At 36.2% G+C, this 24,021-nt stretch overlaps 1 long non-coding RNA gene across 1 annotated transcript in view; it reads left to right on the forward strand.

Annotated features, from left to right (window-relative positions):
- The first annotated feature begins 10,009 nt into the window (after positions 1-10,009).
- The window catches only part of LOC145690179 (uncharacterized), a 110,928-nt gene continuing 96,916 nt past the window's right edge, over positions 10,010-24,021 (forward strand). The window contains exon 1 of the long non-coding RNA XR_014132178.1: positions 10,010-10,175. This is a non-coding gene — a long non-coding RNA (uncharacterized LOC145690179). The remainder of the gene's footprint in view (positions 10,176-24,021) is intronic.

Genomic DNA, 24,021 nt, shown 5'->3' on the forward strand with positions numbered 1-24,021 from the left:
CTGTATATATACAAAACTATACAGAGAGGAAACCGTGCAGATATGTGCCTAAATGAATGATGAAACCCATACATTACTGACGAACTGTTGCTAGTGGCCCACATTTGATAAAGGTTAACATAAATAATGACAGTATCTGTGTTAATATTAATAACGACCTTTCGCTTAACCGTCGTCAGGGTGTATCGGAATAATAACTGATTAATCGAAGTATTAAATTACCTGTATTATATCCAACAAACGAGTCGGTACAATTACACAGTCGCATTTTCTCCTCGACTTTGCACTGAGCTATGCAAGCTGAGTAGCTATAATATCTGAAGGCCCACAAGTTGTTCTCTGTGGGAAATTTGCATTTTCTAGATGTGGATGGAATGTTAATAACGTCAACATCTGCTACTTCTTCGATGAAGAATCCAATACTTTTCATCTTTTTGGGAAGGTGGGGTAGATAGTTCACATATCCAGTACCAAAGTCTCCAATCAGAGGAACTTCGTATCTTGATGTGAAATAAAACTTAAAGTAGAAAAATATAATTTAGTATTAAACGAACACATTTTGTGAATTATTTAACTATCTGCAAATATATATATATATATATATATATATATATATATATATATATATATATATATATATATATATATATATATATATTTGTACATAGACATAAAAATACAATATATGTGAACAGGTGAACAGAAGAGTCCTTGCATATAAAATTTGGATTCTTCTAGTGCCATCTCTCCGTGCCAGTCCGTATGATAAAACTTGTGTCTATAGCAACGAAAATAATACTGATAATCGCCAATGTAAGGTATTATTAACCCTCCTATGGCCCTTCAAATCTACACAGACGCCCGTCCTTGGATCTATTTGACCCCGATTATTTGATTTCTCATAAGGGCATGTAAACATGAAACAAGACTAAATAATAATTAATCTAGTGTCTTAAGGTGGCTTAATAACAAAAATAGTAATAATAAAAATATAGTGAATAATGTCTGTTAGGAAAAATGTAATATTAGACATTGGGGTCAATATGACTTCAAAGGTCCGATGTATTACCTTTTTATTTAAGAACGTTACTTATGCTAACTAACTTTTAATAATTTGATTATATAAAGAACAAGATTATGTCGAGGAATACAAAAATAGTGAGTTACCGAAAACATTGTGCAAAAGTAAAATAAAATAATAGGAAATATATAATATTAGACATTGGGTCAATATGACCCCAAGATATGATGTGTTACCTTTCTATTTAAAAACGTTATTAAAAGCAATTAATTTTAATATTTTGATTATATTAAGAACTAGACCATGTTAAGGAATACTAAAATAATCAGTAACCGAAAATATCGTAGAAATAAATTACTTAAGAAATAGGTGTCCCTTGGGGTCATATTGACCCCAAGGCCATAGGAGGGTTAAAGTACATCAATGAACTTACATTTGGTGATAAGAAAATAACTGAAATATTAATCGAAATAAAATATATGTATTTCTATTAGGTTGAAGGAGTTATGAAAGCTGAATAGTCAGAAGTAAATATTCCAAAAGATTTGTCCTTTTACATTAGATTTCATTCCTATACACATCTCTGAAACATCTTTAGTAAGATTTCGTGGTTTAATCATTTGAAACTTTAAAATTATATTCTGCACAAAAACGTAAGGGCAATAACCGCTCGCATTGTGCAAGATTAAAAAAAATATATATATATATATATATATATACTGCTTGGTACTCTAGCTTGCCAGTATAGTGATTTTTGCCTTTACGTTACTATATTTAGACTGTTTCTAAACATCAACAACATTTGGGAAGTTATTCCACAGATCAATAGGGTGTAAAAGTGCTTTTCTTTCAGCGCTATGGCAGGCCGAAAATTTGTAGAGAAAAATACAAAACTATCCGTAACTCGAGAACAAAATGTCCAATCGAAGTCGTGTAGAATTGACTGTTCATTATTTTTTGTCGAAAGTTTCTCTAATACACAATTAGATGTGGTGGAGGGACAGTGGCAAGGTGACCCTCCACAACAACTAGGAACTGAATGTTAAATGTTATTAAAAGTTGAATTAAAAAAATAATATATAGCAAATCATATAATGTGAATAATTCAAAACTAAATCAAAAGTTTCTCCTCTCGAGATTAAACTTATAATATTTCATGACTGAGATCACTGACTACAATTGAAAGACATTTTACTAAACTTGGCTATCCACTCCATTTGCTTGAGTTGATTCAATTGCAGATCATTCTATATTACTTACCTTCACTCCACTTGACATCCAGAGCAATGAAAATTTGATGAATTTAAAGTCCTCTGTATTATATATAAATAAGTTCCTTGTTATATTCCTGCAAAAATAAAGAAAAATCAGTAATGTAATTATGCATTTCTGAGTTTTGTAATATGATCATGAAAAATAGGTATGATCTTATGTACTGCTTTAGATATTATTTTTCTCAACTGATAATTTTTCAAAAGTATGTAGCGAAACAAGATCCGTAGTGAAAATAAACACACTAGCATAATTACTATTTTTAAATCATAATTATTATTCTTTATTACTCAGGAATACTGAGCAAACCTCTAAAGAAATTGCGATAAGATTACTTTATGGTTTAGTTCAAACTTTAAAATTCTTATTTTGTATAGTCTCACAGCGAGGAAGAAAAGTCAATTTATAAAGGATTAAATCAGCAAAATATAGTGCGATTACGGATTGAATTGTCCTATTGTTAACAGATTATCATCAGTTCTAGAGTGATATCCGTCTCGTGACATTTAGGAGCTTACATCAGGAGGATTATTTACCCAACGAGAAGTATGTCATCACTTTGAGCCAGTTGAATTTATTTCCAAAGATTAAAACGAGAGAACGTACAATAATATAATTTCCATGCGTGACATTTCAGTATTCCATATGGCAGTATTCCAGAGATGGGGAACACTTTCTCCATATTAAACAATACTTTCATTCTTACTTGGTATGGAAATGTTCTCGTGTAATATTGTGTTATTGAGTAAATTTGGGTACATTATATCGTTCCTCTTTCTTAAGTTTTATTATTGTTTTATGCACACTCTTTAGTTCATATAAATACATTTTGGTGATGCTTATTTTTCGACTTCTAAGTTTTTTTTAAAACCCACAAACGCCCCTTGTGCCACCAGTGACCCACTTTATTTTTCACTACGTTACACGGGCTATATCATTCATTTAGCCAAACCACTGTTGTTCCACTTCAGGCACACTACCCGTTCTCTTGTTGTACGAATTTCGTTCAGTTTTCTTCTCAGGTTTTCGATGTAACACGGTATTGTTCAAGGCAGTTGCTAACGAATAAAACTGGTCTTGGGCGTTTGTGGGTTAAATAAAACAGAATGATTTCTTATCAAAAGAAAGTAGCCCATGAGAATGTATATTGTATTAGCTCGATTCCATAATATTAAATGATCCCCAAGTGACCACAATTTTCCAATGAATTTATAGTATACAATATGAGGCAAAGGTATTTTTAAGTTTGGAACAGTCGGAGTGAGTGACAACAAATCTTGGAAGAGTAATGTAGGTGAAATTCACATATTAATGAATAATACTATCATGACCGACATGTTGAAGTCCTCAATCTTGGATTTAGTATTAAAATTATAATATGATGAGGAATCATGTGACATATTTTGGGGTAACTATTGTCTACATACACACACTTGACTTAATTCCAACTTATCTTTAACCACTTAATAGGTATTATCCTTATAAGGTATATGTTTATTATTTACCAGACCAACCTGAGTGCAGAAATGCCCCCTTTCGGCTCTATAGCCAGTCAAAAGTAGTTGTAAAAACGCAAAAGCAGCCATACTTCGAGACCGAAACGTCAGATCGAGACCACATAAAAAGGAGCATATATCATTTGTGTTCACGGATGTCATTAATGCAAAATTGAATGCGGAGCAGATGGAACTTCTGGGATATTCTGTGGAAAGTAAAGACAGAAAGAGCGTATAATGCATGAGAAGCCATGAGGGTCAAATTCTGAATGCAGATTATTGCCACACTTTCGCTACACATACGAAAAATGTTCAGAGATAACATTAAAGACGTTTGGAAAATGATTCCCTACACGACGACATGGAAATATGAGTCAATTTGTGGCTGTAGCTTACAAGAACGATAATGAAATGACACTTGACAGAACGATGCTGAAATGTCCATAGCTCGAGAAAAATGTGTCGGATTAAAATCGGGTAAAAGGCGTAGCAAATATTTCCATATCTAGTTTCTACTAATGTAACAGTAGATGTAGAACTGGGGTGACGCAATGATTAAGCTAGTGGGAAAGATTGTAATATACGAAGTCTTACAGAAACAAAGAAATAGTAACCATTGAAGTATTTGAAATAAATATGTATATGTAATAATAATGTAAGTAGGAAGACAACGACTTGAGTTGAACAGGTAACCATGTAACAAATTATTGTAGGGGACATAATATTTTAGGTGCCACTTCTCATGCATGAGTTTCTTCCTCTGATTTCATGCCATCTTAATATGTGGTGGACAATACCATGTCTGTATTTGCGTCGATGTGAACTGTGGAGTATAATTTGAACATTTATAATAATTTGAACATAGAAGGGGTAAAAAGTACATTAATTTTGCACATAGCGCGTGCAAATTACTTTATAAATAACTCTTTATAGACAGCCAATTTCAATATTTTTGTTTGCATTCTTGCGTAGTGCAAATGTCATGTACGTATTCTTGTAGTATTATTTTTCACATTGCTTCTATATGGAATTATGATCTCTCTGACGTGGATTCACCTAGGGTATGTATTATTTTCGCCTTTTGATGCTTAATATTTCAGCCTTCTATCTCATAAAATATACATTGGGTACAGTTGCTTGGTTTCTACTTCAAATTATATTAGATTGTTTGGTTTGAAATTTCCGATTTACATTTGATACTAAACCATCCTATGTAATGCAACCAAGGAATAAACAGAAGTCGCGTGCACGAATTCCACTTCTTAAATGTTCAGAGAACAATTTAAGGTGTATTGAAATTCAGGAATCAGTGTGTTATTGAAGAAATGTGCGTGAAGGTTCAGCATGGAGAACACACAATTGCTACTCCGTTTGCTTTACAAGTTCAAGCTGAAACTTCTTCAGATCTGCTATAGTGGTAAATTGGGAGTGAATGCACCATATGCGATTAGTTTATAAATTTTAGTGTTGGTGACAAACAATGACAAATGAAATACATGGCCATCGACCAACAACATGTTCCTATTAAGCTCTTTAGAAACACCATGTCAGCAGGTCCTCAGAAAATAATTCTCGCAAATACAGGAGATTTGGCCATATACCATACGACTGTTGTTCAGCAACCTCTCATAATCTGTAAAGAGACAAGGTTGGACTCATGGGTACCAGATGAGTAACACCCACTAATGAGGATCGCAGTTTGAAGATACACGGTTTTCTGAGTATACGGAATAACTGGAAAATTTCCTTCATGTCATTTCTGATGAAATGAAAAATCAATCAGCTACGACAATTGAAAACGATCATGGCAGTGACTGACTGTGATCACTGAGCACGATGTTTTCTAAACCATGACTGCACCCACAGAAGATATTAATACTGATGCAGAACGTTACAAGCTAATCTACATTAACGCACTGCAAGCTGTCCACAATTAACCAGCATTGGTTAGCAATGGTGGTACTTTAAATATCACTTTAATTCCCTTCTTCTCTTTTAGATTAAGACCTTGTGCCGCATATATTTGTACATTACTCGAATTTAAAGATGAAAATAATTGCTACGCCGTTTTACCAGGCCTTGATTAGACATTACGTTTTTGAGCTATGGTCCTTTTCAACGTCGTTCCGTCTTTCTGGCTGGCTAAAACTGCAGTTTTTGGTGATATCAATGAAAACCCTGTCCTGCATGTATCGAAGTCTTATTGTGGAGATTGATCTGCATATAGAATTTGAACCTCATATGGACTATCACGAGTGGAGGTGTTTTCTCTGCCTTTACTTTTAGTAAATACCAAAGAATTTCCTAATTTCTTTGAGGACTACGCTTGCGCTGTCTCTTCACCACATCTAATTTGGCAATAATGGTGTCCACGAATAAAAATAATAATCGACCCAACTTCAAATCAATACTTTATCTTCAATTTATGTTTTTGTTTTACATTATCACAACAAATTTTTGACTGGCTGTGTAACCGAAATGATGTATTTCTACAACCAAGTTGTTTTATACATTGTGTTTTATTTTGGGTCAGTAGTCACCTCCCAAAAGGGTTAAAGTTGTTTCTTGACACATGTGTACTAGGGTGAAGCGTTTTGCACTTTTGTTGGAAATTCGATGACAGCTAGTGCGGAAAAGGTGCCATTAGTGGCACCGACCTTACTGATTTTTTTATTTTTTGGACAACCCCTTACCCTGCCTCAACGGACTTTTTAAAGTGTTTGGTTAGGCAATATGCACAACACCAATGACAGAAAAGCTACTTGTGGTCGTTTTTAGAGTTACCTTATGGCTATAATACAATTATTTTATTAAAAGAAACTTGTAGCAATGCCAGTAAATAATTTCAAAATGTTTATGAATCAAAGTACTGCCATATTAGCTCAGTTGTTGGAATTTGTGTCCAGATTTTGTTTGGAATGCCAGGTTAACGATGATTATAGGCATTTCGTGATTGCTTACTTTAACTACGCTCTTTGAGCGTCGTCGCAACGTCCGGCTCCGTCCAGAAGATTCGCGCACCTGCCGCTCGCCTCGTTGGCTCCAGAACCTTTGTCGAAGTTTCTAGAATATTCTAGCTCGAAGTTTGGCAGTGGTATAAATATTGCGTACTTCGGCCAATTAATCCGACAGGCCAGTTTATTTAAGCTTAAGCTTTAACGTTTTTAGTTCGCTACTGTTTCAGTTAAGACAGAGAGTTGTGCATTGTACCTAAAGTTACAGTCTTGGTAGTGCGATATGATTCAGAGACATTTTGTATACTTTGGTTTCCAAGTTCGGAAGCAATGGAAAGCAAGATGAAGAAAAAGCCTCATAGCAGACCAACACGGGAAAGTGTGCAACGAGGCTTATTTGGCACTCCAGTGGAATGAGTGAAGTGCAGTCACACACGTACGCTGACGTTATGCGACATTATCATTGGTTTCGAAGTGGTTTAATTGGTGACGAAAGTGTAACTAAATTACCAGTGACTGACATTTTTAAACTAGTTGGACAAAGAGTTGTACATATTTGGCGTAAAGCAAGCATTCCTGTGGTTTCAGAAAAGAGAGTTTTTGACATGCTGAAAACATTTTATAAGTGTCGCACCAAGGAAAAACATTTCCGTCGACAAAGACAAGAAGCAAAACTTCATGAGGTTTTGTTGCACACGCGGAAAAGTCTCTTTTTGATATTGCGTCTTGCAAATGTAAAACCGCAGAAGATTGCAACTGTGAGAGGACACTCAAAATTCCAAAACGAGAATTCAAGTTTCTTTTGGACCAGAGAACATCACGGAAAATGATCATTGGTAACATTGACGTCCAAACAAGCAAATCCCTGTCAAGGATGTTTTCCCGTAAAGTGAGCAGATTTAAGGGAAGACAACCAAGAAAGACGCTGGAAGTGTTGAAGCAGGTCCATCAACTAGTGGGATTAGGCATAGACACAGATCAAAGATACTGGCGTCGTCAGGGGAATCTAGCTAAGCTGTTGAATCGAGAAGCACGTCAAGATCTGACTTCAAGGCGCGACCAAGAAGGAAACATAGCCTAAAGCACATCTGGCTTCAAAGTAAAGCGGAGGCAGCGTTTAGAACTGGACCTTCAGACAGACAGGTTGCTTTGATCGCTTCTGCCGTACTTCAGGACGCGAGACTTATAACGCCAGAGGACAAAAATCTTGTTGTTGATAGATCTAAGGTATGAAGAGGAAAGATAAACCGGGTGAGAAGATCCAGAAAGAAAAGTCTCATCTAGGCCGGGCGATTACAAGTATCTACTTCGACGGAAAAATGATGCAACTCTTTTGCAAGAAAAAATTAACGGCAAACTACGAAGACGAGAGGTTACAGAAAAGCATATCACAGTTCTATCGAAGCCCGATTCAGAATACTTGGGTAATCCCACACCTAAGTCAGGCACTGGCAAGGATATTGCTGACTTTATATTGGAGCTTTTAGAGAAGAACCATACGACGTGTCAAGTCTTGAGGCAGTCGACAGCGATGGTGAAGCCACGAACACAGGATGGGATAACGGCGTGATAAGTCAGATATAAAGATCCTTAGGAAAGGAACTGCAGCATCTCATTTGCCTTCTTCATACCAACGAGTTGCCATTTCGACACCAGGTTACCGAAATGGTTCGTGGGACGACCGGACCCAACGCTTTTTCCGGCCCCATCGGAAAGAAATTGAAGGATTGTGAACATTTACCGATCGTCTTCTTTACACCCATTTCCATTGAATGGGTGTCTGAAATGGAAAACCAGATGGTTTAAGCAGCGACCAGAATTATCTCTGAAATTTGAAAGGCTGTTGCTACAAGAATGTGTACTACCGATCTAGCAAACAGAAAACCAAAAACATTATTACATTCTCGATGGCTTACATTGGTCTGTAGGATGCTTCGCCACTACATCAGTACTGATAAACTTAGTTTAAGTATGTGTCTACTTTGCCAGTATATTGTTAAAGTATACGCTCCCGTCTGGTTTTCAATACGGCGAAATAGTTTGTGCGAAATGGGCGCCATGCATCTGTTTAGCATAGTTAAGCTATCACGTTTTCTGGCAGAAATTCTATAACACATAGTTCATTCTGTTCTACAAAGTAAGGAATACTACGCTCTCATGAAAACCTAGTGATAGCGATGACAGCAGATGAAAATCCGCATATTCGAACGTTAGGCTGGAGAAGGATACAAAGTGCCGCAACTAGAAGACTCCGAGATCAAGCCGCCCACGTGACTTCATTGTTCTGAAATTAAACTTTACAGCTGGAAATTACTACGATATGATTAATTGGCCTAAATGTCTAACAGAGCCGCCAATCAAACGTAACGGATCAGCAGCTTGAAAAAAAACGTCCGAACTTCAGCTACTCTAACAACAACATTCCCTTGCCATAGTCAACCTGTGGAACATACAATGAAGCTGGTATCCGAGGTAGCGTCGAAAAAGTGCGGCCAGAACGCAAGAGATATCTACGTTAGAGCCAAACTGAAGTCTAGAACAAGAATGCCCCGCTTCGAGATCAAGAAGAACTACGTGACCTAAGATCAAATTTCCACGTATGCCTACTGGATGAGTGGGTGGGCGGAACTCGATGAGCAACCACCTCCCCGTGGTGAGTTCTGGTTTAGTTTGGGTACAGAGCAAAATAAGCGAAGAGTTGCGCAAAGAAAATCGTGTTATATCAAGGGCTATGCCTATAATAATCGTTAACGTGGCATTCCAAACAAAATCTGGACATAAATTTTAACATCTGAGCTAATATGGCTATATTTTGAGTCGGTGCCACTAATGGCACCTTTTCCGCACTAGCCGTCATCGAATTTCCAACAAAAGTGCAAAACGATCCACCCTAATGTGTACGTATATAATTCATCTGGCGTGCAGAGGAAAGTATATTAGAGAAGTAGAACATTTTTGGGATGTGATGATAAACTATTATCTGTCTGAATAGAATATCAAGTTAAAAATTTTATTTTTCCCATATGAATTTATTTTCGTTATCAGTAGAAAATGTGTCTACTGGTCCGTGGTAACAGTTACGTCATACATAGGGAGATAATAAACATGTCCTAGTTTGGTTACCTCTGGCTCTCCAATTCTTCTGCTGGTCGCTGAATTAAAAGGTTTATCACCACACACCGTAGGTGTTGGATCGAGATTCAATCAAGAACGATACTCGTCTCTTCAAACTCTGGATTTTATTCTTGATGGTTTTCTAGGTTCGATTCAGGATGTTTTCCATTGAATCCAGAAGTGCAGTAAAGAATGCGGAACAAGGTATCACGGCGAAGGCAGAGCAATGTATTCAACTGAGGCAGCTTGTGTTCAATAGCGGTAAAACTTGCTCTTCTTCCCCTTGTTGCAGGATTTTCCCTGACTTTTGGGCTGCTGGTAAGCTAATAAGCATAGTATGAAACCAATCACTTGAGTGGGACATAAAGTTGAGGTTTCCTATGTTGTAGAGGCGTTATTGACGCCACTGTCAATGTTATGTCTGAAGAAGACGAAGTGACATTCGTTAATCTATATCTTCTTATATTTTGTTACAAAAATAACTTTGCTTTTATGATAACGATCGTCAGGTTAGAATCTTTCTTATTTTCTTCAACGTTGAATCACTCTCAAATCTGTCTTCAACATTCGGGGGATGCCTAAGACTGCTCCGCCCATAACCTTTTTTTAAGCGATGTTCAAACTATTTATGAAGTTGAAAAACAATACTGTGAAGGATGAGGGGAGCAGAGTTTTCTTCAGCATTGAGAGGTGGGCAGATTTGAGGCTCATTCTGGGGACGCATCAATTTCATTTTACTTTTCTTTATGACAATCGGAAAAGAAATTATTATATTCCCCCCCAAAAAATCACATTACAAATCACAGTTCCAAGATTGGGGGACATGTCCCCCTTATCCTTTGGGGATTTGCGCCAGTGGTCACTGTTCCTCCCTCCCTTATCTACAAAAGTCTATATCCTATACGTAAAGTAGAGGAAACGTATATAATAAACACATAGAAGTAAGTTGTGGTGAACTTCTAACATAATTATTAAAACACGAACTTAACCTTACTTGTACACTCCGCATCAAAAAATTGCGACAGCTAACGACGTGCAGTTAGGCCACCCAATACACACCTTCTTTCCCTTAATCGTGTCAGGTAAAAAGACTCCCTCTCTCTACTCCCTTCTTCTCTCCCATACTAAAAATTAGCTAACAACATGAGCGCAATTCTAATTTCAAACTGCACATGTATTAGTTGCGATATAATGAAATAACTAAACCAAGATGAAACAGCATTGGTAAGTTGATATAGGGAGAAACGGGAACACACACAATAAAAAATTGAAACCAATGGATGTCTATTACACAGAGATTCAGAAATGAGGCACAGAGAGAGAGGGAGAGAGGAGAGAAGAAGAAAACGAAAAGGGAGAACAGATAAAAATGTGTTCTACTTTCTAACGTAGTAAGAAAAGAACGTAAGTTCCGTTTCCAGAAATCCAACCGTAATATAGAAACAACGTTTGTTTTTCATACTTTTTCAGAAATATTTGAATATATAGATATGCTTTAAAAATTCATAAAGTCACTTTCATAACGGATAGCATACCCAATTTCCAGTAGAACTGTAGATCTCCGACCCACATCTAGGATAATGTCAAAAGTTTAACACACATGCTTTGTTTTCGCTTGGTTCGATTGCAAATGCGGTAGTGTTCTTTGGAAGTAGTGATCCAAAATACACTCTAATAAACCCAGTAGGTAGCGTTGATCATACCCTCCATTTCAGGCTACCAATGCAAATTTAAAAAAAAAGAAGCAAAAAAGGTAGAAAGAAAGAGAAAATTGAACGAATGCTATTTTACTACTAAATTTCTATCAGAAATACGCTATATTAAAAGTCCAAACTGTATTGTAATGAAAGGTTACAAATGTTCGAAAGGAAAATTTTATGTTCCTCATTGATGTGGCATGTTTCAAATTTCAACGTGAATAAAACACACTGAATTATAGGATGGAAACCAATTTTGTGTCGAACCAGTATAAATAAAATTTTGTTTTCAAATAACCAAAGAGGTTACTATTTTCTAGTCTTTTCCGAAGATTTATCTGTTCTGAACATTCAGTAGCGATTTCCTTTCTTGCGGATATAACGTTTTTTGAACAGATAGAATGCACAGGCTAGAGCTCGAACAAATCATCGTGTCAGACCATCACTGGGTCGAGGAGTGAAACCCGTAGTGACCCTATAATTTGACTGAGACTCGGTAACCCAGCGAATAAAAAAGATATTTCACATATTCCCTTGCGTTTAAACAGTATTTCTACCAGAGATTACCAGAACTGGAGATATTATATCAGAGCACGAAAAACACGACGCCGAGGTTTCCAGTTAATTAGATTTTCCAGACCAGGTATATCGAGCTCTTGCTCCGTTTTAATTTTGGGACACTCACATGCATATGAAGTGAATGTGTGTATGAGAGAGAGAGGATGTGAGAAGTGAAAAATACAAAGAAAGGATAGGGAAACGTCAAGAAATAGAGAGAGTGGGGGACGAATATAAATATGAAACATACTTATCTTTGCAGTGTATGATATAGTACACACACACTGTTTACTAGAATTATCGCCAGGGATGCCTTGTAAGTTCTCCAACAGAAGATGAATCTTTGTTTTGCAGGCATTATTTTATGCAAAAATCAAACTACCTGATGGGGAATCGAACCAAGACTTTCCATTTGGAAGTCTAGTACTTTACCACTACACCACCGATTGCTTCACTCAAACTTTGTTTAACAAATGGTGTAGAGTTTCTTTCTGAGAACGATAACACGAAAAGTTTATACTGCAAATCAATGATGCGTTCCGAATGTCCTGGTAATTCCCTTGCCCTTTACCAACCAACATTCGTAAATTATCTCTATCATGATATAAGTGTTTGCTTCCACATTCTTACGTGTTGCTTGTCCAGTATGATAAGTCGATTCTTCACAATCACGTTGTGAAAAACACCTTTGGCGTGAACAGGATTTGAACCTAAGTTAGATAGCTCCTTACATTCTTCAACACTACCTACCACACGTAAATTCCACCCAGATATTACCTACCCTACTTACAAGCCATCCCTGATCTTTGAAACGAATCGACTTCTTGTAAGGTTATTTACACCAAAGTGTGTAACGAAATTCATTTATTCGCCGGCCTATAGAGAAATTAGTGCCCACTTATAAAGGAAATAACACACAATTGAGGAAAAATTACAGAGATATAAACATATTATGCAGTAATTTCAGCATGCAAGTTCAAAAGTACGCAAATAATAATAATAATAATAATAATAATAATAATAATAATAATAATAATAATAATAATAATAATAATAATGACCTGTATTATAAAATTGAAAGTAGCTATGTTTGTGGCTTCTAATCTTTTGAACCACCCGACAGATCTAGATCAAATTTTCAACATTGATAAGAGCCGAGCCAGGGAAGTTTTTTTTATCATTTCATTTCAACGGTAGAACTTAGGCGGAGGAGGAGGGGAGATATTTGAAAACGAATAAAACATAATAACTCTTGAACCACCAGACCGATCTCTATCAAACTTTCAACAAAGGTTCGACCTGGCACGACTTTTATCATTTCAGTTTGACGGTGCAAGTTAGGGGCCGCAAAGAGGGAGATATATGTAAAAAATGAAAATGAAAGTGACTGTAAGTTCATCACTTTTGAACCACCCGACCGATCTCGATCAAATTTTCAACAAAGATGAGGTTCGGGCTTAACATTTATTTGTCTATTTACTTTGACGATATAACTTAGTTGTGAGGGGAGGGAGAAATTAAAAAGAATAAATACAATTTGATAACTCTTGAACCCAACGGTCAATCTCGATCAAATTTTTAGAATAGATGAGGTTCGTTCTTGAGATGACTTTCATCATTTCACTTTCACGAGAGAATTTGGGGAGGAGAATGGGAGAGGGAAATATATAAATATAAATATAACTTAATGCCTCATGAACCAAGAAACCAATATCGATCAAATTTTCAACCCAGATGAAGTTCGAAGCTGAGATGGTGAGAGTTACACTTTCACGGTGTAACTTAAGGGAGTAGGAGAGGAAGCGACATTTAAAAAATAACAAAAAATGACCGGTATTAGTGGCGAATCTATAATTTTTGGAGTCGATGAGATTAAAAGTGACACATCTTATGCTGTTTAAACCATATTCAGCCCTGCAAGTTGGAGGAGGGTGAGATATATAATAATGATCGAAATAACCACTATCAGTGTGGAATTCATAGTTTTTTGGCTCGCTGAGATGAACAATGACACTGCAGATTCCGTGCCCCACAACATAGAGGGGAGAAGGGATATTTAAAACTCATCGAAAATGACCGATATCAAAGAGCGCTTTAGTAATAGTAAAAAGTGACTAAGTAACGGAACATATTACTGCTTTTTCTCAATTTAACCCAACAAAGCGGCTAATTGATGCTAGTAATAATAATAATAATAATAATTATTATTATTATTATTATTTGCGTACTTTTGAACTTGCACGTGGAAATTACTGCAAAATGTTTTATTTCTGTAATTTTTCCTGGATTGTATGTTTTTCCTTTATTAGTGGGCACTAATTTATCTCTAGGCCGACGAATAAATAAATTTCGTTACACACTTTGGTGTAAATAACCTTCGATTCGTTCCAAAAATCAGAGCTAAAGCAAGTAATATGTGGATTGTAATTTAAGGTGTTATGATACAACTATTTGACATAGGTTCAAATTATGTTCACGCCAAAGGTGATTCTTTTTACAAAGTGATTGGGAAGAATCAACTTATCATACTGGACAAGCAAGACGTAAGAATGTGGAAGCAAACACCTGTATCCTAATAGAGATGATTTACGAATGTTAGTTGGGAAAGGGCAAGGGAATTACGAGGGCATTCCAAACACATCATTGATCTGCAGTATAAACTTTTCGTGTTATCGTTCACAGAAAGAAACACTACACCACTGTTAAACAGTTTGGGAAAAGCAATCAGTGGGGTAAAGCGCTAGACTTCCAAATGAAAAATCTTGGTTCGATCCCCCATCAGATAGTTTGATTTTTTCGCATAAAATAATGGCTGCAAACGGAGAATTATCTTCTGTTGGAGAACTTAAAATACATCACTGGGGATAATTTTAGTAAACAGTGTGTGTTTACTACATCATACACTGCAATGATATGTATGTTTCAGATTTATATTCGTCTTCTGTCTCTTTCTTGACATTTCCCTTTCCTGACTTTGTATCTTTCACTTCTCACCTCCTCTCTCTCTCTCTCACACACACGCACTTCATATGCGTGTGCGTGTCCCAAAGTTAAAAGGAGCAAGAGTCGATATACCTGGTCTGGAAAATCTAATTAACTGGAAACCTCGGCGTCGTGTTTTTCGTGCTCTGATATAATATCTCCAGTCCTGGTTATCTCTGACAGAACTGTCGTTAAAACGCAAAGGAATAAATAAAATGTCTTTTTTATCCTCTGGATTACCAAGTCTCAGTCGAATTATAGGGTCACTACGGGTTTGAATCGTCGACACAGTTGGTCTATAACTTAACCAACATCATCCGACTGACACGATGATCCGTTCGAGCTCTAGCCTGTGCATTCTATCTGTGAAAATTATGTTATATCCGCAAGAGAGGAAACCGCTGCTGGGTGTTCGGTACAGATAAATCTTCGGAAAAGACTAGAAAATAGTAACATCTTTGGTTATTTGAAAACAAAATTTTATTTATACTAGTTCGATACAAAATAAGCTTCCATCCTATAATTCAGTGGGTTTTATTCACGTTGAAATTTGAAACATGCTACATCAGTGAGGAACATAAACTTTTCCTTTCGAACATTTGTAACCTTTCATTACAATACAGTTTGGACTTTTAATACAGCGTATTTCTGATAGAAATTTAACAGTAAAATAGCATTCGTTCAATTTTCTCTTCCTTTCTATCTTTTTTTCGTTTTTTTTAAAATTTGCATTGGTAGCCTGAAATGGAGGATATGATCAACGCTACCTACTGGGTTTACTAGAATGTATTTTGGATCACTACTTCCAATAAACACTACCGCATTTGCAATCGAACCACGCGGAAACAAAGCATGTGTGTTAAACTTTTGACATTATCCTAGATGTAGCTCGGAGATCTACAGTTCTACTGGAAATTGGGCATGTTATCCTTTATGAAGGTGACTTAGTGAATGTTTAAAGCATCCTCTATATATTCGAATAGTTCCGAAAAAATATGTAAAAACAAAAGTTATTTCTATATTACGGTTGGATTTCTGGAAATGGAACTTTAAAATATTAGGTTATGTCCTTACTACGTTAGAATTCCACATTTTTATCTGTTCTCCCTCTTCGTTTCATTCTCTCTCTTAGGTAAATCTCTCTGCGTCTCTCTCCCTCTCCCTCGTCTCTCTCTTCCTCATTTCTAAAGCTCTGTGTAATATACATCCATTGGTTTCAATTTTTCAGCGTGTGTGTTTCAGTTTCTTCCTATATCGACTTATGAATGCTGTTTCATCTTGGTTTTGTTATTTCATTTTATCGAAATTAATGCATGTGTTGTTTGAAATTAGAATTGCGCTCATGTTGTTAGCTAATTTTTAGTATGGGAGAGAAGAAGGGAATAGAGAGAGGGGGGTCTCTTTACCTGACACGATTATGGGATAAGAATTTGTATATTGGGTGGCCTAACTGCACTTCGTTAACTGTCGTAATTTTTTGATGCGAAGTGTACAAAAAATCGATGCGACAATCCTTTTATGTTGCGTATCGTGTGATTACACGAAGCAATTTCCTCTATCATGTACACATTAATTCAGCACATGTCCATTGTTCTAACACACTGTCACAAACTTACAAAAAATACCCCACATATTAATATCTTACAAACGAACAATATCGCTTGAAAACAAAATAAAACATGCAGAAAATCACGATATTTTACCCGATCTATTCGTCGATTTTCCCATTTTTACTACAAAAATGTTTCACAGTATTACCATAATTGTTATAGTTTTTTTCGTCAACGTTTTTAAGCATGTTTACTAGAAATTAAGTATAGACCACTATATATTTTGAAAAACAGATAATTTCCTTCAGAGGAAATATTATACTTCCTCAGTAAAACGTTATAAAACTTTAAATGTTGTTAATGTGAAAGAAATAGCATATATAATTGGTTACTTCTATATTAAATTTATTCAATTTGGTTCACTGCATGTCTTTGTCTGGGGAACAGTGAAGTGTATGACAAGTATCACTCTGGTTCAAGCATGCGCAATGCACGTAGGCAGGCCAATTTTCAACTGGCTTCCCTTGTAATTTTAGAGTGCAAGAGGGGTGTTTGCGTTGTCAACAGTGCTTCGCTGCTGAGCAGGCCAAATATGTTTCAGGCCTCAATAGAGGATTGGAACTTTTCAAACTGAAATTATCATGCCAAAGGATATAAATTTTTGCTATTGCTTTAATTTCTATTAAATTCTGTAATACTTTACAAACATTTTCTACACTTGAGTAAATGAGTTTTAAGTCTGTTTCGTGTTATATATTAAATAATTTGAAATAAGTTTTATTTCAAAAATTACACAGAAATATTGTCTTAATTTGAAATTTATTACAAAAAAAGTAGTTTTGCTCAAAAATATAAGTAGGTGAGGCATGTCAGACCTGGCCTCACCTAACAAACTGCTAATGGTTTTCAACAGGAAATGCAGTAGAATTTCAGTAGATAGTTCTTTGTGAGTATAAAACAGTATAACAATCTATCTTTCTTCCAAACCTAAATCAGAATCTTATCCGTACAGGTATTAATATAATTATGTTAAAGGAAATGATGTGTTTTACATATTCAATTATAACTTAATTTCGTCTTAATGTTTATTTGTAATTTAAAGTTGCTAACATTTACCTGGTTTGTTTTGAGTTGATTGCAAAACAAAATGGTTCGTCAGATGGAAGAAATTGAAAAAATGAACAACAATCATGGACTCCTTCATCAGTTGAACAATTCTTCAAAATGGTACTACATGGCCTGTAAGAAATCAAGCATTTTTTTAAATCAATATGTTAAATTTAATTACTAAGTTTAAATTGAAATCAGCAACTGACTTGGCACTTAACATTCAGTAAAAATTTATTACACTCATAAATCCATTTGATTGGATTGACACAGCAGCAAAAATAAGAAAAGGTTGACGGGATTTATACCAGTGAGATGAAAACAAAAAAAGTAACCTCTTGTTTTATGTGTCATGTTTATGAATTGTATGCTATACTAGACATAATAATTAATGATAATGAACAATTATAAATGGATTAGTAGAATAAGAATGTGGGGGAGAGCAGAAGTTCTTCGAGAAAACACATTGACCCGATGTTTTCCGCCAGAAACACTTACGGCTTGGGTGATACTAACGTAAGATCACCTCATTGTTTCATGAAGGTATAGCCAGTGATTAGCAAAGTGAAAAGATATGTATTGACGCCAGTTGAAACATATATTCATTGATAGTATTATGTGTTTTGATTTGAGTGTGTAGGTCACAGATCTCAGACGTGAGTATAATGTTGGCTAATAAGTAGTGATAATTTTGTACTGACGTCAGAACGTTGCATCTCAGCACTACAACAAATCCGGAGGTGATAAGAAAATGGTTCTGTGTTATTCAGTTATCTGTTTCTAAATTTTGACGATCTTCTCGCCAGAATGAAGAAATAACTTCGGGGGAAGAACTTCGATACAAGAACATCTCGTGCTGTACAGTTCGATATATAGAAAATCTTACAAAATGTTCAAGCCTAACTGAGGAACAAACTCTTGCGCCATGTGCTTATGCATTCAAAAATACACTTCTCATCGACTAAAGCAGTGTGTGACGTAATATACTCTTTCCATACAGACATAAAAAAAAAACAGGATCCAGTTTATAAGATAATAGCTCTAAAACCATCTCATTCATTCATTTGTCCTGAAATGACTTTCTAAAGTCTGAATAAAACAAAATGTCACAAAATGCTCCCCTAGCTTCATAAATGCCCTTATTTGCATTTTCCCCTTCTTCGAAAGCTACATATCACATCAACATAGGAAGATGCTCCTTGTGAAATCCATGGAAACTGTTAATCATTGCAGAAAGTTTTGTGCTTCTCAATGTCTGTAATGCGGACGAAGAGCTCTAAAAACTACTGATGGAAATAAGGGTTATTCATTTCTTTTCAGTAATTGAAAGCAAGTGTTCCACTTGGCGTCATTTGGACAGGACAGAAGGGTGCAATTGTCCCCTTCCTTGAGCTTGATAGATACATATTGTTTGATCACGTGTGTAGTAACACACTAATAACAGAAGTTCGATCCCAGCTAGCGCCAAGTAAACTTTGTGGTGGACAAACACCGTATGCATAGGTTCTCCCGTTTCCTCCCACTTTCTTCATTCCACTATTTTCTTCATTGAGCATCATCACTGTCTCCATTAGCCTACCCGGCATAATCGTGGGACGTAAAACTTAAAAATTTCTTTCATTTCATTTTTTACTAATAAAAGAAGTGAAACTATTATGTTGCTTTTAACAACAAACCCATATAGTTGCGATAGCACATCGCTAGAGCGCTTGCATTTGGTTTCAAGAGTCGAAGGTCTGATCCCAAGTCATATGAGTTCATGGACGACATTGAGGGAGAGAGAGAGAGAGAGAGAAATTCAAATATGGAAACAGAAAGGGATGATTTATAAACAGGTACATGCAGTGGCGTATTTACGATTTTCTTTCGGGGAGGACTTTGCTAACTTTAATACTGGAAATTTGAAAATTATGCAAGATATTCCATTTACTTTAATATAGTAAATAAAATTTCTTGAGGGGCTTAAGCCTGGAAGCCCCCTCCCGAAATACGCCACTGGGTACAAGTTTTGAATTGGAGAATCCGTTCTATGACGATAAATGTGAAACAGAAGAAGGAAAGGTTCTGAACTGCGAGGGTCTCATTAGGCAGTTGTCGAAGTAAGATGGAGAACTGTTTTTAGAGAATCAGATGATTACGAAAGGAGAGAAAGATCTTAAGATCTGGGGAATTAAGAATTTAAAGAATCTTTAGCTTCCAAACCGGGTTTCGAACCACAAACCTTTTTAGTTATTGAACCATGACTTTATCCATTTAGCCACGGGGGACTCTATGTAGCCTGCCACATACTTTTCCTTTAGGTAATAGAATGGGATATTTCAAACGTTGGCTCGGTGAATACGCCGTTCACATGGGACGCAGACCTCTTGTAGCTTAGTTACATGGTTTATAATGAACTTCCCTTGTTCAGGAACACTTTTAAGGCAGTAAAAGTTTGTTTCTATTGTGTTGATTAAGTTATATCTCATAGAACTATATGATAAAATACTGCCAAAGACTTTGCGTCGTTGACTCTTACATGAATGTTTAGTGTAAAGGATTCTTACTTGGATGGTTTTAGGTTCGAACCTTGACCGTTCTTATTAGCTTTCTCTTCTATCTGCGCTCATCTGCACTCCAGAAGTTCAATTTTGAAGTAAATGTAGTCGCAGCTAATTTAAGACGAAATTATTTTCAAATATGATATTTGTTATTACATGCTTTTCTTTAACTTGCGGTGTTTCAACTTTGATATTAAATTCTACTAGCTTAACATAATTCATATCATGCTGAATGTTTGCACAACGACGACAGTCGGACGGTAATAAAAATTTATTTTTACTGCAATATATGTAACTTACAAATTTATGCAAAGTTATAACTTACAAATAATTATGTTTACGTCGTAGCTTGACAGATGAGGGTTTAGTGAACGGTATTCGTATCCCAGTGGCACTAATTTCGAATTTCGTCAATTCTTGTTACTTTTTCCTTTTAGCTCACTTACAAGGAAACCGTCCGAACCTCACAGTCCGAATTGAGGTCGGTGAATAACGAAAGAATAGTCATTCGATTCGCTTTGGCGTATTTTACGAGATATACAGTAAAAGCTCTTTATTCGCGGGGTATATGCTCCATAAATATGCCGCGAATACAGAAACCGTGAATACGGAATGGTAACTTATATGGGATTATAGGGGATACGTTCCTAGGTAACAAAATAAAAAAAAAACAAATACATATATAAAAAAATAAATTTACTGTAATTGAAGTTTTTGACCATATTGATTAATTATTATCTTCAGGCTTAGGCAATGGTTTGAAAAATTTTGTAATTTTTTCTTGCTTGGCAGTTTTTAAAAGCTCCTTCAATTCAGACTGATATTCAACAGTGGCATTAGCAATTTGCCTCTTAAAAATTAGACTTCGTTCCATAACGGGATCAATTTTCATAATCACAAAGCTCATTTGCCATTCTTAAACCTTCACTAAGATTTTTCAAATTTAATGTCACGTTTCCAGTGCTTGTTGAAGTCTCTTCTTCAATGAGCTGTGAATTTAACATTTCCTCCAAGTCGGTTTCAGTCAAATCTTCATCTTGCGATTCAAGCAATTCCTGAATGTCACTTGATTCTATCTGTTCGAATCCATCTCGTCCTATTCCATTCGCAATTTCGGCTATGTTTCCAGTCAAAGTTTGAATTTGCACACATTCTTCGTCATTTTCCGCAGTCGGAGTAGGCCACAGTTTTTCACAGCAGACATCAATGTGTGTGGCTTCAGTTCTTCCAATGATTCTTTTATGTTTATGATGCATTTTGCTATGTTAAATTTCTTCCAGCATTCCATAACATTCATAACAGGATTGAAAATGAAAATGAAATCTTTGAGTTTTACGTCCCACGGTTATGCCGGTTAGGCTAAAGGAGACGGTGATTATGAGAAATGAATGAAATGGTGGAATGAAGAAAGTGGGAGGAAACGGGAGAACCCCGAGAAAACCCACGAGAACGGTGTTTGTCCACCACAAAGTTCACACGGCGCGAGCTGGGATCGAACCAGGGACCCCAAGCACCGGAGGTGAACGCTCTACCACTGAGCCACAGTGCCCCCTCATAACATGATTACATTCCATATTATCCAATACGATTTTGAAGGTTCGTCTAATGTAATAGAGCTTAGAGGCCTGGATTATTCCTTGGTCCATAGGTTGAAGCAAAGCTATCGTGTTGGGAGGTAAAAATGTCACTTTTATATTTGGATGCATAGTTTCAAGTTCGCGAGGATGACCTGGTTTATTGTACAAAACTAGAACTGCTTTAAAGTCTAAATTCTGTTTTCTTTTAAATAAGTTTCAACATAAGAAACAAAGCAATTCCGGAACCAGTCACAAATAATAGCGCTTGTAACCCACGCTTTCTTATTAGCATGCCAAACACTGGCAGGTCTTCCTTGTTTTGATTTTTTAAAGCCCAAGGATTTAACGATCTGTAAAACATCAGTGGTTTAATGACACAATCTCCAGGTGCATTAGAACATAGCAGCAGTGTAACTCTATCCTTTGCTGCCTTAAATCCAGGAGCAGACTTTTCGCTTTTAGAAATGAATGTTTTGTTTGGCATTCTCTTCCAAACAGTGCAGTTTCTTCTGCATTAAATACTTGCTCAGGTTTGTATCCTCTATCAGCTACTAAGTTTGCAAATTCTTCTGAATATCGTTCTGCTGCAGCAGTGTCTGCAGATGCAGCTTCTCCAACGATTTTAATGTTATGCAATGATTGTCTCACCTTAAATTTATTGAACCAACCTTCGGATGCTTGAAATCCTCCATCTGTACATTCACCACTACAACTACCATCAGGTTTTTTAAAGTGAGCGTAAAGACGCTTTGCCTTCTCCCGGACCATTGGACCACCCAGGGGCACCCTTTTTTGGTTGCGGTCTTCGATCCATAATGACAACGCCACTTCCATTTTTTCTATTGCTGGATCACGAACAATTTTCGCTGACAGTGAAGTTGAAGCTACAGACGACCTTATTTTATCTTCAGATTTTTTTTATCGATCGTACAGTCGATTCGTTGACATTTAATGAGCGTGATATGGATGCAAACGACTCTCCAAGGCGTAAACGATCAAGCATTTCTATTTTCACTTTAAGCGGTAACACAGATTTTTTTCGTGTCGAAACTCGTTTCTCATTTTTTAAAGTTGACATTACTGTATAAATTAGAAGACAGCGGTAGAGAAGTGTCACTCGATCACAACTTTTGTAACGAATGGAAAGACGAAACAATAAAACACGCAAAGCTGCTCTTACCAAAGGACGGAACGTCTAATGATGTGGCGGCATTTAAAAATATACTTTATTCATTGAGTAATAAGGTTGCTTTCATTCTGTTTGTTTACAATCTCAAGAAACACCGATCGCGACAAAGGCGGCTTATGTCAAAGTCCGAACCAATACAGCGGCGATAGCATTTAACAACATACTTTAGACAAAGTTGTAATAAATTCTATTTTACATTTTATTAGTCCATTTGACGGCGTTCATAAAGGATATTAGGTTGGATACCTATTGGAAACATTTTTTTAATTATGTATGTACGTACTGATTAGATCCGGGAATAAAGAAATCTTTAGCCGCGAATATAGGAATTGGGTCTCATTTTTTTAATCCGGGAATAGTGAAAACGCGAATGAAGGAAGCGCGCGAATAAGGAGCTTTTACTGTACAGGTTGATACAAAACATAATGCAACATAAGACAACTATGTAATCCGAGTTCGATTTGGACGAAATTTCTTACAGATACTAATTTGAGGTCGTTGAGTAACGTGGAAATATTCATTCGATTCACTTTTGCTTATTTTATGAGATATACAGGGTGATGCAAAACATAGTGCAACATAAGACAACTATGTAATCCGAGCCCAAATTGGACGAAATTTTGTATAGATACTAACTTGAGGTCTGTGAATAACGAGAGAATAGTCATTCGATTCGCTTTTACGTACTTTATGAGATATACAGGGCGATGCAAAACATAATGCAACATAAAACAACTACGTAATCCGAGTCCAGCAAGAAATTGTAAGCAGGGATGTTGATCCTCCGTATATCATCTATTATGATGTATGACTGTCGCCGGAGTTTAAGGTTGCATTTGTGCATCATGTGATCTGCGTGCACATCTCCAACGGTGATTTCGAATGTACTTGCATTAGCCTGTCGTATGAACCTGCTGTTCGTGGGTAAGAGAGAGACTTGCTATATTTGAATCGTGTATGCAGA

Source organism: Thermobia domestica, chromosome 7, assembly GCF_964235325.1.
Source record: "Thermobia domestica chromosome 7, izTheDome1.hap1.1, whole genome shotgun sequence".
In the NCBI taxonomy this organism is placed as follows: domain Eukaryota; kingdom Metazoa; phylum Arthropoda; class Insecta; order Zygentoma; family Lepismatidae; genus Thermobia; species Thermobia domestica.